This window comes from Cryptomeria japonica, chromosome 6 (assembly GCF_030272615.1).
Source record: "Cryptomeria japonica chromosome 6, Sugi_1.0, whole genome shotgun sequence".
Lineage (NCBI taxonomy): Eukaryota > Viridiplantae > Streptophyta > Pinopsida > Cupressales > Cupressaceae > Cryptomeria > Cryptomeria japonica.
The window spans coordinates 240376319-240397059 of record NC_081410.1 but is presented as its reverse complement, the minus strand read 5'-3'; the positions used below and the strand labels follow the sequence as shown (position 1 = coordinate 240397059).

The following is a 20741-nucleotide window of genomic DNA, read 5'->3' as shown; positions in this document are numbered from 1 at the left end:
ACATAGATTGTCATCTTGTAATTTTATGAAAACTGTTCTCAAATATAATGCCAAGTATGCCTTAAAAGCTACTGGAAAGTAAAAATTGTGAAAATATCAATAAGGATACCAAACAAAAATTGTGAAGATAAGATTTGATATTGGAAATTTATGATAGATTATAACATACCACATTGCAAGGCACAAGTAACAGGCCATATGTAACATAATTTACCTCTCATCATTTTTATTTGAAGCTTCATCTCAATAAATGTTGGTCAAAAATTATTTTGATATGTAAAGGGAGCTACAAGTATTTTTTACCAAGCATTTACCTGTATACATTCCTACACATAAGGCCTTTCTTACTTAAAAATGATATCTCCAATGAAATCATCATCAATGTTTTTATTTTCTTCTTATATTAACCAAGGTTTAAATGGAAAGAGAGGAAAGAAAAGGCAATTGCGGATTTTGTTCCCTCACTTCAACACTATTACAAGGGAAGACTTATAAAATTTCATAACTTTATGTTGGAGTGAGCTTCTCCTATACAAACATTTATAGCACATATAAGCATAAACACATGCCTTAAAAAACAATAAATAATCACACAATGTAAGCACATGAATACACATAAATACTATGCTCGACACATAGACCACATAACGCAAATAGAAGATATCAATAAAGAAGATGTGATTAGTATGGATGAAACAATGCCACAAGAAGCCACATATTTGAATAAGTGGTAGTTGCTATCACATTTGGGTCTCATTAATAATAACAAACATGAATAAAAAATACTTGGTGACATGAATTTGACATCAACAACACATGGATGAACACAATGTCCCCCACATTTGCATTACATTGCTCTTAAATTCATAACAACAAGCAAGGTCTGTCCACAACATACTCACTCTTCCTCATGCTACTAAACGAATTTATGGATTAATACCCAACAACAACTTATACTCAACACCACTATACACCATTATTGATGTCATTTTCTCAAACAACATTTTCATATGATCACTCAAGAAGCAACATGCACTAGAAAATTATAGTCAATCAATTACATCATGTATTCATTTAACAATTCAAAATTAGACAAATAAAGCTCACCACTCACACTTGCATCTATAAAAGGCGCTTCTTTTAACATACATGTCTCAACAAACAATGTAGGTATCATAACGCCAATAAAAGAAATATAACTATTACCAAAATAGTCTTTGGCACTATTTTAAGAAGAGATGTGAAACATATAATAAATACATTCTTATTGAAAAGATGAGCTTTGCCAATTGATAACTACTATTTAAAATAGATAATCACTTCTAAAAAACATTCCTTCACCACTTTCGTAATTCTTTTTAACTACCTTATCCAACTACCACCTATCATGAATAAATCTATATATACATTGCACTCCATTATAAATATCTTATGGAAAAATACTTCAATTATATAAATGATTGATAATAATATTTTGTCTATTAGAATTTATTTGTTTTATAATAATTATACTTTATGTGCCAACCATCTCACTCAAAATTTAACTATTAACATAACCATTAACCCTTCAAATAACCATTACACATTGCACTCCATTATAAATATCCTATGAAAAACATCTACTTCAATTATATAAACCATTGATAAATTTAAATTTTTATAATAATTATACTTTATATGCTAACCATTCACTTAAAATTAACCCTTCAAATAACCATTACACGTTCACATGGTACTACCTATTGAATAAATTTTTTTATAAAGAATTATAGGTTTTAATGTTGTGCCTGGTTAGTGGGGCACGACATGTGGTCCCTTGAGAAACCGCTCACAAACAAAATCTAAGGGAATATAAAATACTAAATATAAAGTCGAATAATTTGATCGCTTCACGCAAAATCCACCCCTAGTAAACCGCGTTACAGTTCTGAACTTTTCACGGTAGCGGAAGTAGAATCCTTGAAAAGACTCTGCTGATCCTTGAAGCTGTCCACAAATGACTAGATATATTCAATGTCTGTGATCTCTGGGATCAACTAGCTCAAGGTAAGAAGCGTTCTGTCCCTTAATTTCATTTATTCACGGAGTTCGGATGATTGAAGATGATTATGAAATGTGATGTTTGCATACCTTTAAAACTCTAATCAAGCCTTCGATTGGTAGGGAGGGAGGCTGCAATTGCTTTCGGAGAATTGGGGAAAGTAAGTTGCCGCTTAACGGAATTTTTGGTCATTGTTATTTTTTTGGAGATTCCCATATTTATTTTTTCTATTTACAGTTGCTGAATACAGCAGAAGATATCGTTGGTTGAAATTGAAATAGTAATGTAGTACAGGTTTTTCTTTTCTCTCCCCTGAACTGTAGTAATGTGTAATACTTGATATTATTTACCCTAGTCGGAGAGCCCAAACGCTCACACGCTCTTACCAGGACACTGAGGGCAAAGTCTGGTGGTGGGCTTGGTGGCAAGATGATTTGAACAATAAAGGTCCAATAGCCTCACATCTGCATGTCCGGCGATAGGGTTTGCCTTATCAATTGGGTATTAGCTAGCTGTGGTTCGAAAGGCATTTCAATCATATCATGCTCCTACAATTGTTAAAGCACAGGAACTAATTTCTTTTGGCACAAATCAGACTTGTGACTCATATGCCCCTGACGAGGGGTATGGAAGTTAGATTTGAAGCGTTTGACAAAATACAGAAGATTGAAGCTGTTGGTTTATAGCTGCGTTTTTTGACTGATGTATGCTGTTTGTTTGCATCACTAATCCCAATGCCCTCTGTCTATCAAATTGGGAAATTTGCTTATTTCATGCACCATTGCATTTAAGTTTCTGCCTTGCTTATTCTACACCCCATGACTTATTCATACCATCCCTATGTTACTTCATTTGATATTGTGTTCCAAGTAATTCACTCTTTTGACAATGGCGCAGGGAGCTTTTTTGTATTTATTGTTAAAATTATCACGTTTCTTTTGGTATGTGACATCCATATTGTTACATAACATGTTTGAAGAAGGTGATTGATGCTTCTTAAGAATTTGGAACATGTACTAAGGCTAGAATGACACTCCAGGTTCTTTTGGCTGCCTGTATTTGATTTGTAGATCATAGCATCATCTATGAAATATGGGAGTCTGGATGGAATGGCAAATATTTCATGAACTCTTTCTTCTCTTATGATCTGTTTCCATCACATTTTCTATTGTTAGACTTTTTGTTTATTGATGCTTACCACATGTCCGAGGCAGTTGGAATATAGCCGCTTTTTTTGACTTTTGTATGTTCTTTGTTTGCATCTCTAATCCCAATGCTTTCCGTCATTAATTGGGAATTTAGATTTTTTCATACACCTTTGCATTTAAGTTTCTGCCTTGCTTATTCTATACCCCATGACTTATTCATATCAACTGTATGCTGCTTTATTTAGGTAGTGTATTCCAAGTAATTCACTCTCTTGACAACGGTATAGGGAAGTTCTTTTATATTTATTGTTATATTACCACATTTTTTTTATATGTGACATCCATAGTGTAACATGATATGTTTGAGGAAGGTGATTGATGCTTTTCCAGAATTTGGAACATCTACTAAGGCTGGAATGGTGCACCATGTTCTTTTGGCTGTCTATATTTGAGTTTTAGTTCGTTGCTTCATCTATGAAATATGGGAGTCTAGATGGAATGGCAAATATTTCATGAGCTCTATCTTATCTTATGATCTGTTTCATTAATAACTATAAGTAAAACAATAAAATTTGTGATTAAGTGGTATGAGGAACCAGACCTTTTTTTTCATTGATTTAAATTGCTTAACGGAATAATTTGTATATTGAAATAACTATGCATTTAATAAAGATGTATTGACTCATAGAAGAAGACAGGTCTCTTTGTATCAGGTGAAAATGGGCTTTTTACCCATTTGAGGGGGATTAGAGTAAGTTGACTCTGGTAATAGTTGCATGATAGATAGATAAAATAGATATATGCCACTGAGAGTCTGACCCAATACCTATTACGTGTGTGTGTAAAATTGGTAGATCACAATAAATTTATATTTCTAAGTAGGCTGTTTGCAATAAGGCATGCCATGTAAGTATATTAGAGGATATTTTCATTGACTAGAGTGTCTGTACCAGGCCATTTACCATTGTAGTTTCTTGGACAAGGCCTCTGAATAGTTTCTCAGATGGGTAAGCGTTTCTTGTTTTTTAAATGTGCCCTCAAGCATTTTAAATCACTCTGTAAGATTGTGAACCCTCATATCAGCGCACAAATTAAAATTGTATGGGTATTGATAATATGACTCTATATGTGGCCAAGGAGGAGCCTGTATTTGTAGGCAAAAATCTTACCATGACATTTCGTGTTTCCTGTCTGGTATCTTTTGAATTTCAATTTGTTTGTATCTATTGGTGTTCTCTGCAGATGTTCACATACTATTTTAAAATTTTACTTTTATAACTGTTCAAGCTGGCCTACGTTTAGTTTTTTTCTATCTATCCACTTGCATATGTATGTGATTGATAGATAATTATAGTATACTAACAATATTTTATTTGCATTATTTTTACTTGAGATTGAGAACCTTGCTGGAAAAGTTGAACCAGTAAAAAGTTTGTTCTGTGTTGGTAAATGCCCTTCTGCATGACAAAAATGTAGTGCTTTTCTGTTGCAATTAGTGCCAGTCTGAACATCATCATCACCATCACCATCGTCGGTAACATCATCATCACCATCCATATTAGATGATGTAGGTAGTGTTAAATTAGAAGAACCACATATAGTGCCACTAGCACTAGCACTTCATGCTAAGTTGTTGATTCGGGTATGAGTGCAAGTGTGTGTGTGTGTGTGTGTATTTCATACATAAAAATTATAAAATATAACTAACTATAAAAAGAGTGATACTCATAAGTCCATAATTGCCAATAAATAAGATTTTTAAATAATTATGACTATGTGTGTATGTATGTATATATATTTCATACTTAAAAATTATAAAATATAACTAACTATAAAAAGAGTGATGCCAATAAATCCATAATTGCCAATAAATAAGATTTTTAAATTTCCATAATATCATATTTATAATTTGTAAAATGATAATATGTAAGTCTCAAAATGTCATTACACAATGAAAATTCAAATTACAATCCATATTTAATTTGAAATATCCATATTCATCTTCATTAGAAGCATCAAGGTCAACATTTGGTTCAACTTCATTTGAACCACAAGGCATTAGATTGTCACTCCCACTAGCTACATCTGTGTCAAGTGCAAGAGCTGCCTCATCTATAGAGACTTGGGCAAGCTGTGCAACTAGAGCATCTAAATCAGTACGCACAGGGGCTAGATCCCAATTCAAGTTTCTTATGTGACAATAGATGAAGATTGTAGTGTATGTAGACCAAATCCTTTGCTTTTTTTTTTGCACCTAAATGATTGTGCTTGACTAAGTGGATGGAGGAGTATGTACTTTAGTTCTGCTCAGCTGAAGAAGAACTTGCAACTAGTTGAGTTTGCATACAACATTTAGTATTTAACTTTATAATTCAAGAATCGGAACTTAAAACATAAATTATAAAAAAATATGTTAGGATAATAGATAGCATGATAGCATTGAATGGAAAACGATAAAAACAAAAAATAAAAAGATACATACTTGAGAGAGAATTTTAATTGCAAGAGGCCGCAAGAAAATTGAGCCTAGACCATGTACATACCACCACTCATCAGCCCGCATCCTATATTTGGCATGAAGAGTGGTAGTATCATGATTTTTTGAAGATACAAATTGATCAAATTCATTCAAGATAATATTTCCAATTTCATCATCTGAAAATATCTATCTAAATGCAGCCATATATCCAGTAGCAATCTCAACATCTCTATTTGATGCTAGCCTCCTTGACAGTGCAAGTATCTCTTTGCTATAATTCTTTGGCGACAAAGCAAATGCCCAATCATCTTGTTCCAACGGTCAACAATAATTTGTTGCACAATTTTGAAAAAAGTTTCCGTTGGATCATGTTCCTTGGCCTCTATTATTGTTCTTATTTTTCCCACCATGGAGTTCATGCCATCATAAATTTCACTCAAACATGGCCAGTTAGTATCAACGTACCTAATTATGCTCATGATGGGCTCAGTGTAACTCAAAACATATTCCATACGATCCAACCACTCATCATCAAGGATCCATGCTCTTACTTTCTGGGCTCTTTTTTTGTTTGACTGCTTCCATGCACTCCACAAGGTGTTGATGACTGTAGAACTCAAGGCCTCTCGCACCTTCACAAGTCGTCTTAAGACATTTGTGAGAGATGCAAATCGTGTTTTGACAGCCTAACATGACATAAAAAAATACACATCATATATTAAGTATAAAAGAATAAAAACTAAAAAATTAAAAAATAAAATTTAAATTACCTTCAACAACCAAACTTGTAGAAGGTTTTGAATATGGCTTGTGACATGTGATGATTGGCCATAAACATTTGAATCTCCTTGACCTTTGTGTAGACTTGTTTGACCCAATCAATTTGGTGTTTGTCTTTTTTTTTTTTGATCGATAATAAAGTTGTTTTAATATTAATAATAATAAAATACTTACATACATTGTCACCTTATCATAAAAAAGGGATTAACCCAAAGTCAGACAATATAATCGAACATCACGTCCACCATTAACTACACAGAGACATTGTAGTATAACACCCCAATGCAATAAGAAACTAAATTTAGAGTACTTTAATTTGCCAAAGGGCTAGCTACATACCCTTACAAGCCAACATAGATTGATTGAGTTTTTTATCAGCATACAGAGACAATTTCAAGGTTTGATCTGCGAACAACTGAAACTGAGGGTACCACTGGTCCTTGGGATGATGATTGGGCATAGAAATCCAACTGTTAGTTTCCCCCTAAAATCTTGGAATCCTCTCCAAGGCTAAGGAATCGTCCCTGAGCACTGAAACTCACACCACTGGCCTCTTGTCAATCCTCTCTACGTCCTGGTGGGTCCACTGGTGATTGCCAATTTGCTCCTAAAAAATAAGAACCTCCCTAAAATCTAGGAGATAGCTCCTGAACAGCTGAAAAGATGCTCCCAGTGACTTGCTATGTTTCCCCTCACTCTGGGTGAATTGACAGTCACTTCCTAAAAAATAGGAGCCTTCCCTAAAAAATAGGAAACTGGCCCAAAGCTCCAGTAATGCCTCAAATACACCCCCAAAGCCTCCTATCCCACTGTATAAGTTCCCTATCCACTATATTAGCCTATGGGGACTACTGTCAAGTCTAATCCTGCTAGAACTCAACTATCTTAGGAAGGGGACATGACAAACACCATGACGACCAACAACCCGGACTCAGTATGCCTAAAAACAAACAAAATACTGGTCCCAACCTATACGACAAAGAAATGACACAGCGAGCAAGCAAATCCTACTTGTATTTCACATTCTGGCTAGACACCGACCTTGGCCCCTTTGCGTATCTTGCTTCCATCTTGCCACGGTCTTGTTTCTTCTTTGCTTCATGAGCCATGTCTCTCTCAATTTTAGCTGAGCGAACATACACCATCGAATCCTCCCATGTTGCCCGAGCCTCGTTGGTTCTCTTCACATTGTCTGCACCATTCGTCCACGGCAAAACAACCAATATTCAACATTAACACGATCCAACATCACACCCTCCCCAAACAGTCTCCTCGAACCTTGCCCAGGAACCGCTCTTCCCATCAGAGAAACCAGGCCACAGACTGAGTGAGCAAGAACACAGGCTTTCATCACCCGTTCAACCTTTGCTTTAGTCCCAAACGACAAACCCCAGGCCACCAGCATCGACACAATGTCCATGTTGGTTCTGTACCAAAATTCAGACACAAAACCTAGCCTAGAAGACGCTTAATGATTTCAAGAAAGGCCTCCTCATCGCAAAGGAAAATGCTACCCAAACGCTTATCAGAGATGAATCCAAGGAAAGCCAACTGTTGCTTGGTGGAATGGAGAGTAAAATTGGCCTCCATTTCCACCTAGAGTTGAAGAAACACAATTATCTCCACACCACGCCCTCACTTCAAACATGAAAATCTTCATAATGCAGGCGAAAATCTAGAAATTTCTAAATATAAATGAAGCCAACCCTTTGACACGTTGTAAAATGTGCCACCCCTCTTGCAACAAATCCCGAAAACCTTAGTCATAATGACAAATTAAGGTGACAACTCGAATTTAATAATAAGGAAGTAAGATCGGAACAGAGAGCAAAAAGCAGAGGGAGGAAATTAATTCGCAGTACAACTTCAAGGTACGAAACAATCATATCAAAGTTACGATCAGGCATCCCAAGCCACATCAACTCCTGAGCTGTCCCACCACTGGATCATTTGGGTGTCCAAATCACATGCCACATTGGACAAGGCATCAACCTCCCCATTACCCTCCCACCAAATATGTGAAATTTTTAAATCTTGAAAAGAGATTAATTTTGAGCAAATAACTAATACAAACTTGTTAATGCGCCAACATTGGGAGGATCCACTCGAGATTGCATCGGTAACAATTTTGGAGTCTCCTTGAAGATGCAGTTTAGAAATTTTAAGTTTGCATGCTAACTCAACTGCCATCGGCACCGCTTGAACCTTGGCCCCATCATTCGTCCCATTTTGCAACCTTTGAGCACCTTCTAACAAGATTTTCCCTTTAGCATCTCGTGCCACACAACCAACACTTGAGATGCCCGGATTTCCTCTCGACGCGGCATCAAAATTAATCTTCACCCATCCTTTCTTTGGTCTTACCCAAATAGTTTTAGAAGCACCACAAGCACTAGGATTTACCATAGAAAGCCCATTAACGGGCCGTCATTGGTGTGGGTCTTATTCCTCTATAGCTTTCACCTTTTAAAAAAAACTTTCAAAATCAGCTTGGAGGAAAAAAATGTTGAGAATGCAAGTTTTGCGTTGAAGAAATGAGGTGAAATGACAAAAAGAAGGAAAGGTAGGGCAAAATTAGTTATGGTGGGGGGGGAGCATTTTTAATTTTTAAATGGTTTTTTTTTGACTTGTGGAGCCCTTTTTTGGGCACCTATAGTGCTAGGTATGCCCAGGTTTGCTAAGCGGAACCCTAGGTGAATCAATATAGGATCCATACTAGAATCTTGTACTTTGCCCCAATTCTAGCCTCCTTGAGCCGAATTTGGTAACGTAGCTCTCATGCTCACTAGTTGGCTCATAGTGCAGCAAAGTGGGCTATGGAAACATCCAAGTCAATATGCTCTGGTTCAATAGCCAACTTCCTTGTGTCCCATTCTTTGTAGCCACTTTGTTTGTGTGTAAGGAGCCACAAGTTTGAATGCTCATACACCAAGTCCTATGCTTTTTATAAGTGTAGTCGATTGCACTTTATTAAGTGGATGAAGGAGTATGTGCTTTAATCCTTCTCAGATGTAGATGAACTAGCAATCTAATAAGACAAAAATAGAGAGCTAAGAGTTACAAAAAATATAAATTCAAAATTTAAAATTAAAATATAGATAAAAGATTTTTAAGATTTTTAATAAAATTTGTGATAAAATTTTGATTGCAAGAGGTTGTAGGGGTGTGTAAGATTGGTCATGGAAGTACCACCAACTATGAGCATTAACCATATACTTTTCCCAAAGAGCATCGAGACTGCAGTCATTGGAGCATGCAAAATCCATGAACTCAACCTTCATTGCATTCCATATCTCACAGTTAGTGAAGAGTCTGTGAAGTGCTTCCTTGTACCCTTGATTCACTTAAACATCTATATATGGGGCAACTCTTGTTGTCACAGAAAGGAGCTGAGCTCCATTATGTTTGGGACTCAATGTAAAGGCAAGATGTAGCGGAGTGGTCATTTTGTTCCATCTCTCTTTAATGATTTTGTGTAGTTTTTTTTGAAGAATTCTTCTTCAAGATCTTGCTCTTTTGCATTTATGATGATTTTCATCTTCTTAATCATTGACTTGATGTCATCATATACCTCACCCAAACAAGCCTATCCATGTTGGTATGACGTATCATACTCAATATGGGCTTAGTGAAATTGAACAGATACTCAACATGATCCCATTAGATGTCATCTAGGATCATTTGCTTAATCTTTGCTGCCTTTGTTGTGCTATATTGCCTCTATATGGACCAAATTTGGGCTGATGACCATGTTAGAAAGTGCCTCATGAACCTTCATAAGTCGTCTCAACACAATTGTTTTGGAGGCAAAACAAGTCTTAGCAACCTGTTTGAAAATTAAAAAAATAAATTTACAAAAATTAAAATTAAAAAGTTTACTAAATGGAAATATATTTATTATTTTGCAGCTCCATTTTTGAGAATGTTTGAAATATGTCTTGTGAAATATGGTGGTTGGTGACAACATTTGGATCTCTTTGGCCTTACCATACACCTGTTTGTTCCGATCAATTTTGGTGCCAATTTTTTGTAGCATTTGGTTGAGGGAGTGGACAGCACAAGGTGTCCAAAAATGTGTGAATAATGCTTTTTAACTAATAACCTAGCTGCTGTACATTTTTTGGCATTGTTTGTTATAACTTGCACAAGATTTTGAGGGCCCAATTCCTCAATAGCTTGACAAAGAATGTTAGCAATAAATGCACCATGCTTCACCTCCCCTTCACAATCCACTGCTGTCAAAAACATTGTCCTTTTAGGGGACACTACAATAACATTCATCAATGGGGTGACTTTTTGCTTCTTTCTATCCATAAAAAATGATGGACACCTTTGTTTTGACCCTCAAACCCGTTATGGGTTTCAAGGAGTTCTTTACAAATTTCATCTCTATTTCAAATAAGATGCTACACACCTTCTCAAAACTCAAGCCTTTGTACCCTTTTGGAGCCCTGTTAATTGCCTTTACCATTTGTTGCCATTATGGTGAGCGAACAATAATGAATGTCAATCCATTCGCATAGACACATCTCTCTATGTGTTGATTGGCAATCTCTCTAGACTTGTTAGGAAATGCCATTTCCAACAGCCCCTTTGATCTCTTATGTGTAGAGGCCATAGGTTTTTCTTCAGGTGTGGACAAAATGGATGACTCTTTGTAGGTTGAAAATGAGAAGGTTGTGGAGGGGACTTCATCCCCTGAGATCCTTTATTTACCAAAGGATGATTTGGTTTAGGATTTGCTGCTGGATCTTCTTTTTCTCGCTCTTCAATACATGCCAAGACTTTTGCTTTGGGAATGCCATTACCTTTTTTGCTTGAACAAAATTAGATGCCTTGTGCAGGGATCTTGCACAAATGGTCTTTTACTTGACTATATGAGTTCAAATATTTAACTTTATATTCACCGCAAATCCAAACATAATCGCACGACCTAGAAGCTGTTGTATGATTTCAACATAGTTCCAAAGGGGAGAGTTTGGGTCTGTTTTGAAGTGGGGTCTGCTCATGGGGCTAGAATTGGTTGCCATTGTTATACCTAGGACAACAAGTTCAATAAACAACACATTTGAAGAATTGGAATAAATGAAATTTGAAAACAAATAATATACAAATACAACTTGATAGTTAATTGAATTCATTTAAAAAAAATTGTGTTATAGAAGCCTAGAAGAATGAAAACAAATCAAAAACTTCAAAACTAAACAAGACAGTTCATTTGTATAAAAACCAAAATATAGGAAACAAATTAAAAAATCTAAAACAACCTTCCTCTTTTGGAGAATCTTCCTCTATGATCTCCTTGACAAACTTTTGCAAATGTGTAGGAAATTAGGAATAGCACAACAACTAGCTTGGAGCGTTTGATGATCAATATATATTTCTATTCTTGCAATGGTATGCAAGATAATAAGTTTTGCAATGGAGGATAGCACTTTGTTTTTCATTCACAATATGAAAAATGAGTTTGCTTTTGCGTTTTGGCTGTTTTCTATTCCATGATTTAGGGTTTGGGGGGCAAATGCACTTTCTTAGAGTAGAAAAAAGTTAAAAAATTAGAAAGGGCTAAATTCGCCCATTGGGCACAAGTGCTTGTCAAATTCACCTTGGGTTCACACGGGATGGACCCGCAAACAAAAAGTGGGACCATACTCAGACCCATTGGAGATCGGATCCAGACATCAGTTTGGCTTGAGAGCCGGGCTATATAGGGGTCAGACTGGTAGCTTAGATGATTACTGATAGCGATTTAAGAAGCTTGAATGACTCTATGAAATGATAAGAGAGTGGGAGGCCAAAATGGGTCCAAGAATGCTTGAAAAACAAGCTTGTAACTTATGGAGTATCAATGTTATTGGAGCACTCCATAAAGATAGACATTTGGAAAAGTAACAAACAACTACAGAGATGCCTTCATGTTGGAAGTGAGTGTTGAATACACCACTAGTGAAGTCCATGGTAACAGATTTAAGATTTTAGGAGCAGTGATATTATTTTAATGGTTGAACATTCTTTATCCATCTTAGAATAATAACTATTATTGCATTAATTGAAACTTCTCCATCTCTTTTGTATAGGGCATCGACTGCCTCTTACCTTTACCCATTTAATGTATTATTTTAAAATCAAATTTCTAATTCGTCTCTATCTAATTTTATTGTCTTGTCAACAAGGTTCTTTGTTATAGGAGATATTTCACATTTTCGACTGTCATGACTGGTTTTAATGAGAAACTTACTTCTCAACAAGAATTTCCTCCACTTTTCTGGAGTATGCATGGTTGCTAGCGTTTTCTTATAGTAAGTAGATTTTAGTTTCCTCTTTATGACTTTCATAAACAAAGGATGCATCTTGGTTGATAACGTATCCGGTCAAGGGCAGTCTCTTGAATGCTGAAAAATGTATCAGATTTATGAGTTATCAAAATGCAGGTTTGGTAGGTGGCAAAAGTAAAACTTTGAAATCACTGGGCCAAAAATGTAATTACTTTTCTGTGCAAAGTGGTGAAATTGTCGTCTGGTGATGTTCCATTTCTCAATTTTTTCCTCTTCTCGATGTGATTTGTTGCTTTTTGGCTCATAGTTGCATTCAAATCTATTTATAGTCTCTGTGGCACGTGTGTGGATCACTCTTAGTTGGTTGCATGGGCTGTGGTTGGAGATTAACATTGTTATTTCTCCAAGTTTGAGCAGAGGCAGGGGAAGTGAATTCAGAGATTTGGAGAGGTTGTTTGAGTTAGTTTCAGTAGGATAAAGCTATGTTTTGCAGTTGCCACCTCTTGTTTCTCCAATTTTAAGTACATAAGTGGGTGTTTGCTCACCTTTTTGGCTGGATTTTATATGCAAATTTGGTTTATCTAGAGTGTCATGGTGTTTGTGCTCTATTTACAATTCATTTCCTTGGTCATTAGATGCTTTCCAATTTCAGCCATGTATGCATTCTTAAACTCAGTTACAAATTCTTATTATGATGACGGCGTGTTTGGAATATCCACCCTATGTGTGTCTTATTTCATGGTGTTTGTGCTCTATTTGTGTTTCATTTCCTTGCTTATTAGATGCTTAACAATTTAAGTCATGTATGCTTACTAAAACTAGGTTATAAATTTGTAAACTGACAACTGTGGTGTGGATTAGCCACCTAATACTTGTCTTCTTTTATGATATTTATGCTCTGTTTATGTTTCAATTCTATTCTCATTAGATGCTTAACAATATTAGTCACACATGCTTTCTAAAACTATGTTATAAATTTGTAAGTTGACAACCATGCATGTGGAATATTCAACCTAGTTTATGGATCACCCGTTGCGCACAGTTGCAACTCTAGTTTTTGCTTCTAATGCATCACAATGCATAATATATGGCTTTGAAAAATCTGGAGTTTGCCAAGACTCATGTTGATGAGAACATTATAGACCATGTAAAATAGTCTTTTGCTTAAAAGATACAACAAGGGGGCAGCAATATTGGCATTATTCATTATAAATTGATCATAATATTTAGATTGGGCTAAAAATCCCTTGATTGTGAGATAGTTTAGGGGCAGGCTATTTGTTTGTAGCTTTTATTTTTCGCAGCATTTACGCTTTCCTCCAAAATTATATGCTCCAGGTATTCTATTTCCTTTATTTCAAAGATAAATCTGATTTTTTTAGAATAATATTTGTTCACTTTTAAGATTGATAAGACTTGGTGCATGTGCTTGAGGTGGTCTTTCTAGGTTTGACTTTAGTCCAAGTCTCAAAATATTATTGAAAGGCACTAACACAAATTTGTGCAAGAAGAGATGAAAATCAAATCCATTATATATTGGAAAGTTGTCAATATGTAATTCCCATAAGTAAACCATGGACAAAACTTAGCAAAATGCATCTAACATTTTTTTGAAATCTAGAACATCACACAAATGTTAATGCAGTATGCACACAATGTGTGACAGTGCTTGATATCAACAACATGTGGAAGATGTGTAAATTAATACAGGGGAAAAAATACGTAAAATAAACATGAGAAAAGATGGGTGGCAAACATTCCCATTTGAAGTACTAAGAGATAGGAAGGCACTAACCTAAGTTTTTGAATCGGGTACGGGTATGTGGTTACGATATGCTGGTACAACAAATTTTTTTCGGGGGTTGGGTATGTTTGGGTATGACTATCCAAAAAACATAAAAACCACAAATATATACATATTTGCAGCCTAAAAACATGGATTAATAATTATTATCTTAAGTAATTACAAGTCTATAAGTATATAACATGTATACAGTTATTTGAATAAAGTATTTATTATTTAACATTTATGTCTATTATTAATCTAAATTATTTACAAAACAACAAAATAAAATTATTTATTAAACCACAAACTAAATATTAATCTAATATTTATTAGCTATTAAACTACAAAATAATAAACTATCGATAATTAAAATAATAAATACAAATTCAAATTAAATTTTTTTATATTGTATACATTATATTCGTTATAAAAAAATATATTTATTTAATATTAATAAATATAAATTAAAGCATATATATATTAATAAATATAAATTGAAGCATACATATAATATCAATCTAAGAACCAAAACATATATAACATGAAATTGCTCCTTTCCTCAAGGGGCAATCATGTGATCACCACTTTGCACAATAGGAAAACTTGTGATTGCCATGACAATCACGTGATTATTGCAGCAAAATGAGAGTTCGCTACGTAGTACACAAATCTTTGCAGCAAATGTAGTGATCGTTGTGGAGATCATTCTTTCGTTGTTTTCCGGAATAGTGAATATGTCATTGTAGGGGCAAGCTGAGTGTCTCAAGAAGGGCCCAAGTTTCCTCATTTCCAGAATTAGAGCCTTTAAACAAAATTTTCTTAAGATGACAAATATGCTAACTACATGATCTGTAAGTGTATTTAGATGTAAAAACAACAGAAATTCATTTCAAAGCTCTAACTATGAGAAATCTAGCTTAAAGGGAAATAGCTTTCTACATGTTCTTTTCCATCGCCACAATGATCAAGAAAAATAAAGCGACTGTCCAATACTCGCTTCAAATTCTCTTCTTGCTTTCCGTTCACAATATCTTTTAACAACACACAGATACAAATACTCATCCATTTGAAAACATTCGAACAAGTTTAATAATGAGCAAGCTTACAAATCTCCATTTGTAGAATTTAGAAACTAACCAAATACAAGGACAAAGAGTTTTCACCATCTCTCCTCAACTGACATACTATTACATCCATTTTAAGCTTTTTTTTACAAATCTATATGCAAAATGAAATCAAAATTATAAGTTCTTCAATTTTTATCCAAAACTTAACAATTTCATTTGCAAGGGTGAGCACCATGCTCAACATGATGAACATAGAGACCACCAAGAGTAAGCCACCTTCTCAACATTCGACCCCTTAGCTTTAGGATTGCCCAAGGATCCAAAAACTCACAAGCAAACATCAAAACCTTACACTTGACCTCTCACAAATATACAAACACTCTGTTGTGACCTTTTTCACACATCGCCCCATTGCAAATGGGGACCCTCTCTTTTCCTGCTTTCTAGTATTTTTGTTAGTATCCAATGACCTTCCGCTTCAGTTTCACCAAGCCTTGCCTAGTTTTGAGTAGTTCAGGCCTTGACAATTGAAAGTTAGTTTTTGCAAATCATGTGATTCAAGAGTACAAACACCACCAGAGTGCTTAGGCAAGCTAGAGGACGAAAATCGCAATCGATTTGGACAAATTTGGACAACTTTCTATTTTTAGAAAGTCTGCTTTTTTGCTTTTTCCTATTTTTTAGGAAGTTTCGTTTTTGGCATTTTCGGCCCGATCCCCGGTATGGCTATTTTTAGAAAGTTTTCTTTTTTGCTTTTTTAGAATGGGTACTTAGGGTTTGCATTGTTGCCACTGACTTGCCTCGACCGGGATCAAAAAATTCCAAGGTCTGACCTAAAAAGCCAAATCCCTACATTTTAGGGGGCGTGATGCCTCAGATGATCCACCTAGGCATGGATTTCAAATTTCAAGTTAATCCGGTTAAATTTGATTAAGCTGTGAAATTTTGAAATTTTTCTAAAAAATTCTTCTAAGTCTGGCTAACAAGGGTTTTAAAGTATTGTTGCAGGTTCAAGCTCTGCCATGATGCGGGAGGCCATGAAGAGAAGACCCTCCAAAAGTCCGCCATGTGTTGAAGACCCTTCAAAGTCCGCCTTGGCCCTTGTATAAATGATGCTATGTGTGTGGGAAGCCATGAAGAGAGGCACCTAGACTCTGCCATGTGTGTGTGTGAGGTCATGTGGGAACAATTCCAAACTCCACCATACCCTGAAGGAGGACCCTCTAAGTCTGCCCTAGGCCATGTGAAAGAGTCATCAATAAACTCCGCCGTATCCTACCGTCGTGAAGCCCAACACTCCAAAGTCCGCCATGAAGGAGGACCCTTAAAACTCCGCCCTAGGATAGAAGGTCACCAAGAGAGCCCTCCAAAGTCCGCCATGGGGAGATAGTCCAAAACTCCGCCTTGGTGGAGAAGTCACCAAAGTCCGCCATAATGGCCAACGCTCCAAAGTCCGCCATTGTCTTGGAGAAGCCTTGGGGGTGGTCTTCAAACTCCGCCATAGCCATGTGGAAGACCTTCAAAACTTCGGCCAAGGTCTCCAAATGTTGAAGAGGTGTCTTAGAAGTCTGCCATAGGGGTATAGCCTAAAGTCCCCCCAAGCATGTCAAGTGGTGGGAGCCTTGTCTAAAGTCCGCCCTAGGGGATGTGTTCTAAAGTCCGCCCTATGCCTTAACTAAAACTTCGCCTTGATTGAGCTTTGCTCAAAGTCCGCCATAGAGGTATCAAAACTCCGCCATGTATAGGTTAGGTTGGGAGGCCCATGGGGTAAGGTCTTAGAAGTCCGCCATGAAGAAGATTATTTAGAAGTTCGCCCAATGTTGAGGACCCCTCAAACTCCGCCTATGGTGGAAGTAGCACAAAAGTCTGCCTAGGCCATGTGGAGACCTTCTCAAACTCTGCCATGCCTTGGGAAGGTAAGGAAAGTTCGCCAAAGTTTGAGGAAGAAGAAGGTAAGCCTCCAAAAGTCCACCTACACATGAAAAGTCAAACAAAATCAACATGATGTCACAAAACTCCTCCAAGATTTCGAACTCAAAGACCAAAATGGAAAGTTTAAAAAAACAAAGAATATTGGAAGATTGGTAAGGATTTCGAACCCAAATCCAAAATAGAAAGTTTTCGAAAGAGAATATTGGAAGATTAATAAATATTTTAACTTATAAATCAAATTGGAAACTTCGGAAGATATTTTCTTCAAACTTGGAAACATGACAACACTTTCCTAAAGAGTGAAGATGGAATTAGAAGTATGAGTTGGAAGATTTTAAGGTTTTCCAATTGAAGAGTTAATTTTATTTACAAATACTTCATTACAAACTTCATTTTTACACCAACAAGTTCGAAGTTACTGAGAAGAGCTTAGTAAATTATTTCAGTTCGAAGATCATCTGGAGAAAGTTTTTGACATCGCTGGAAGTTGGATAACCTTTTTGACAAAAAGTTTCTCAGATTTTTGGAGGAAGACAGCTAGTACGAGGAAGAATTATTTAACCTTTTCTGAATTTTCTGAGTTTTCTTGAGAGAATTCTAGCCCTACTTCTACCCATTCGAAGGTGAAACTAAATTCATGATGTAGATATATGGATTTTTTCTGAAAATTTTCCAGAATTTGAGAAATGATTTTTTCAAAATTTTTGGGAAAGAGAATCATTTTTTTTGGTTAAGTATAAAAAGTTTTTCAAAGTTTTGACGCTCAGTGTTGATTGACAATCACGATCATCCTTGAGATTGAAAGGTTTTTCAAATGAAATTTCAAGTTTTCATGACTAAGTATAAGATGAAATTTTCCGACACTTAGCCATTTTTGCAGCCCCGTTATTTTTTTTTTTTCGAAATTTTGCAAATTATTTTCTAACTTAAAATTTCATTGTTTGTCTGCAGGTCCTAGACACTATGAAATTCCAAGTGGATAAAGATGCTCCTCCAGAGTCGAGGATGACTGCAAAATGGAAGAACGTTAGTGACACCAACCTCAGACACATCAATTTGAGGGAATTCAAGAAGCTAATGTTTGGTCTGGACAACCTTGTGCCTCCCACCATTGCACGAAAGATGATGAAGAGTGGCATTGTGCATGCTGCTGGCTTCCTCCCCACCATGCAATGCAATGAACTGGTAGTCAAGTGTGCCAAACATTACAACCCCATCAGTAAAGACATTGTTGCACCTGATGGAAGGATACTGGCGAACATCAGTGATGAGGCCATCAGAGAGGCCTTCAGGATCCCAGAGTATCACAACACAATGTATATGACAAAGGACGAAGCTGACGGTCTGTATCAGGACCACCTGGAGGAATATGATGCCATAGTTAACCATTCCTGGCTAGACAAGCCAAGGAAGGGCGCCTCCAAACTTCAGAGGAAGAGCCTAGTGCGAGCATACTTCAAGGAAGACATTGGAGACATGATCGTCCTGCTCAATGGAATAATGGGAAGCCCTCAGGGAGCTCCATTCGAACCATGGATGTATTATTTCATCAATGAAATAATCAATGGAGTAAAAATGATAGACTGGGCTAGGATGATCAGTGACAACCTAGACAACCAGCTAAGGAACCTAGAGACGAATAGGACTTTCTTCATGAGTTCTTACTTGTTCTATTCCTTGGCCAGGACTTACAGGTACAGAGGTCTCACTTGTAGAGGAGAAGTAGGGAACAAGGAGAACCAGTTTCCAGTGTCTGATTGCCATCCCCAGCTTCACATGGAAGAGAAATTCCATTTCAAAAGAGTGAATGATACTTTCCTTATGCACATCACTCGGACATTGCAAGGCAGGCTGCACCAGAGACTCTCTCAAGAGTCTATGGATTTCATCAGTCGGTTCAGATATTGGTACATCCAATATCCAAAGTTCACTTACCTCCGAATCCAGGGATTCTCTGGACCTCCATACAAGCTTCCAGCTTACCCTACCAATCGAGTGGTGTTGCTCGAGGTTGTAAGACAATTGGAGGAGTATATAGTGATTCAAAGGGATAAGCAAAAGAAGGCAGGAACGTCCTCACTTACAATTAGCAATGGGTTGGAAACATGTCCATCATCACAAGCTGTTGCGATCGCTGAGAAGGAGCTAGCCTGGTATCCCTTCTATCAATACAAGGCAAGAAGGAATTTCGATCCATTCCACAGGATAAAGAAGGTCGAAGGAACAACGTTTGAGCATAGACCGGACCTAGAAGATTACTGGGCTAATGCAGTCGATAGCTTTGAGATTAGGAAGAGATTCTGGTCGAGAATTCCTTTGAGCTCGGGGAGAGCAACAGAGGTATAAAATGAAAAATGAACTTCAGCAGCCAGGCTTTGAGAAAATGAAAAATGAACCCCTAGTTTTAATAGATTGGACAGAGGTGGAGAAGTCAGATCTAGCAGACCTCATGAGGTTGGTGGTTGAGTATTCAAGGTGGTGGACGTATGAAAAGACAAGGCAATTAAAAGCTAAAGGTGTGACCTTGACCTACGAATCGATGGGAGTAGATGATACTTTGTCCGTCAATCCTTGTACCTTTGCCGGTGATGCCCGAAATCCAGAAAGTGTTGGGTCTCGAAAGAGGAAGGAGTTGGTTGGAAGCTCCACAAAGGTCACAAGGAAAAGGGTTGTAGATGAAAGAAGGGAATCCAGCGAAGGCCACTCCATCCTGAGTGCCGCTTCCATTGTGCCCAATTAGAACGCAATTGGGGAGCAAGAGATGAACATTTGCATGATTGATGATGAAGTTAGAGTGCCTTTTCATCCGGTTAGGGAAGTAGTGGAAGAGGTCATCCAAAGTCCAGACAGAGAGCAAGTTGAAGCGCCTACAGTCTTCTTGGATGGCATACTAGCAAACCCAAGAGAGGCCGATGATGAGTTTGACTGGAATACTGTAGAGCAGTCAACCATTCCGGATTGGCTGAGGGAAAGAATAAAGGCCAAGGTCCCCAAGGAGACCTGTTCCGAAGAGGTCACTGCGGCGTTTCTGGAGAGGGTGAATGAGCCCACTATAACTAAACCACCCAAGCCGCCAGAAAGTTTTCTCTAATTTAGAGAGACAGTGTAGGGTACAAGACAGTCCAAATAGCGGTGCCCAAAGAAGGAAAGACTAGGGACGATGTCGCCGCAGATGACTACAAGATCACTACCATAGAGTTGGGCAAACCCACCTAGGACCAAGAGATCCAGTA

At 36.9% G+C, this 20741-nt stretch overlaps 1 protein-coding gene across 3 annotated transcripts in view; it reads left to right on the top strand.

Annotated features, from left to right (window-relative positions):
* The first annotated feature begins 1859 nt into the window (after positions 1–1859).
* Positions 1860–20741, top strand: part of LOC131075652 (autophagy-related protein 101) — a 74718-nt gene continuing 55836 nt past the window's right edge. Inside the window, exons 1-2 of one of the 3 annotated variants that reach the window (XM_058012487.2) lie at positions 1860–2046; positions 2164–2201. The gene's annotated coding sequence lies outside the window, so the exon portion shown is untranslated. The remainder of the gene's footprint in view (positions 2047–2163; positions 2202–20741) is intronic. The other 2 variants (XM_058012485.2, XM_058012486.2) reach the window with 2 other exon arrangements.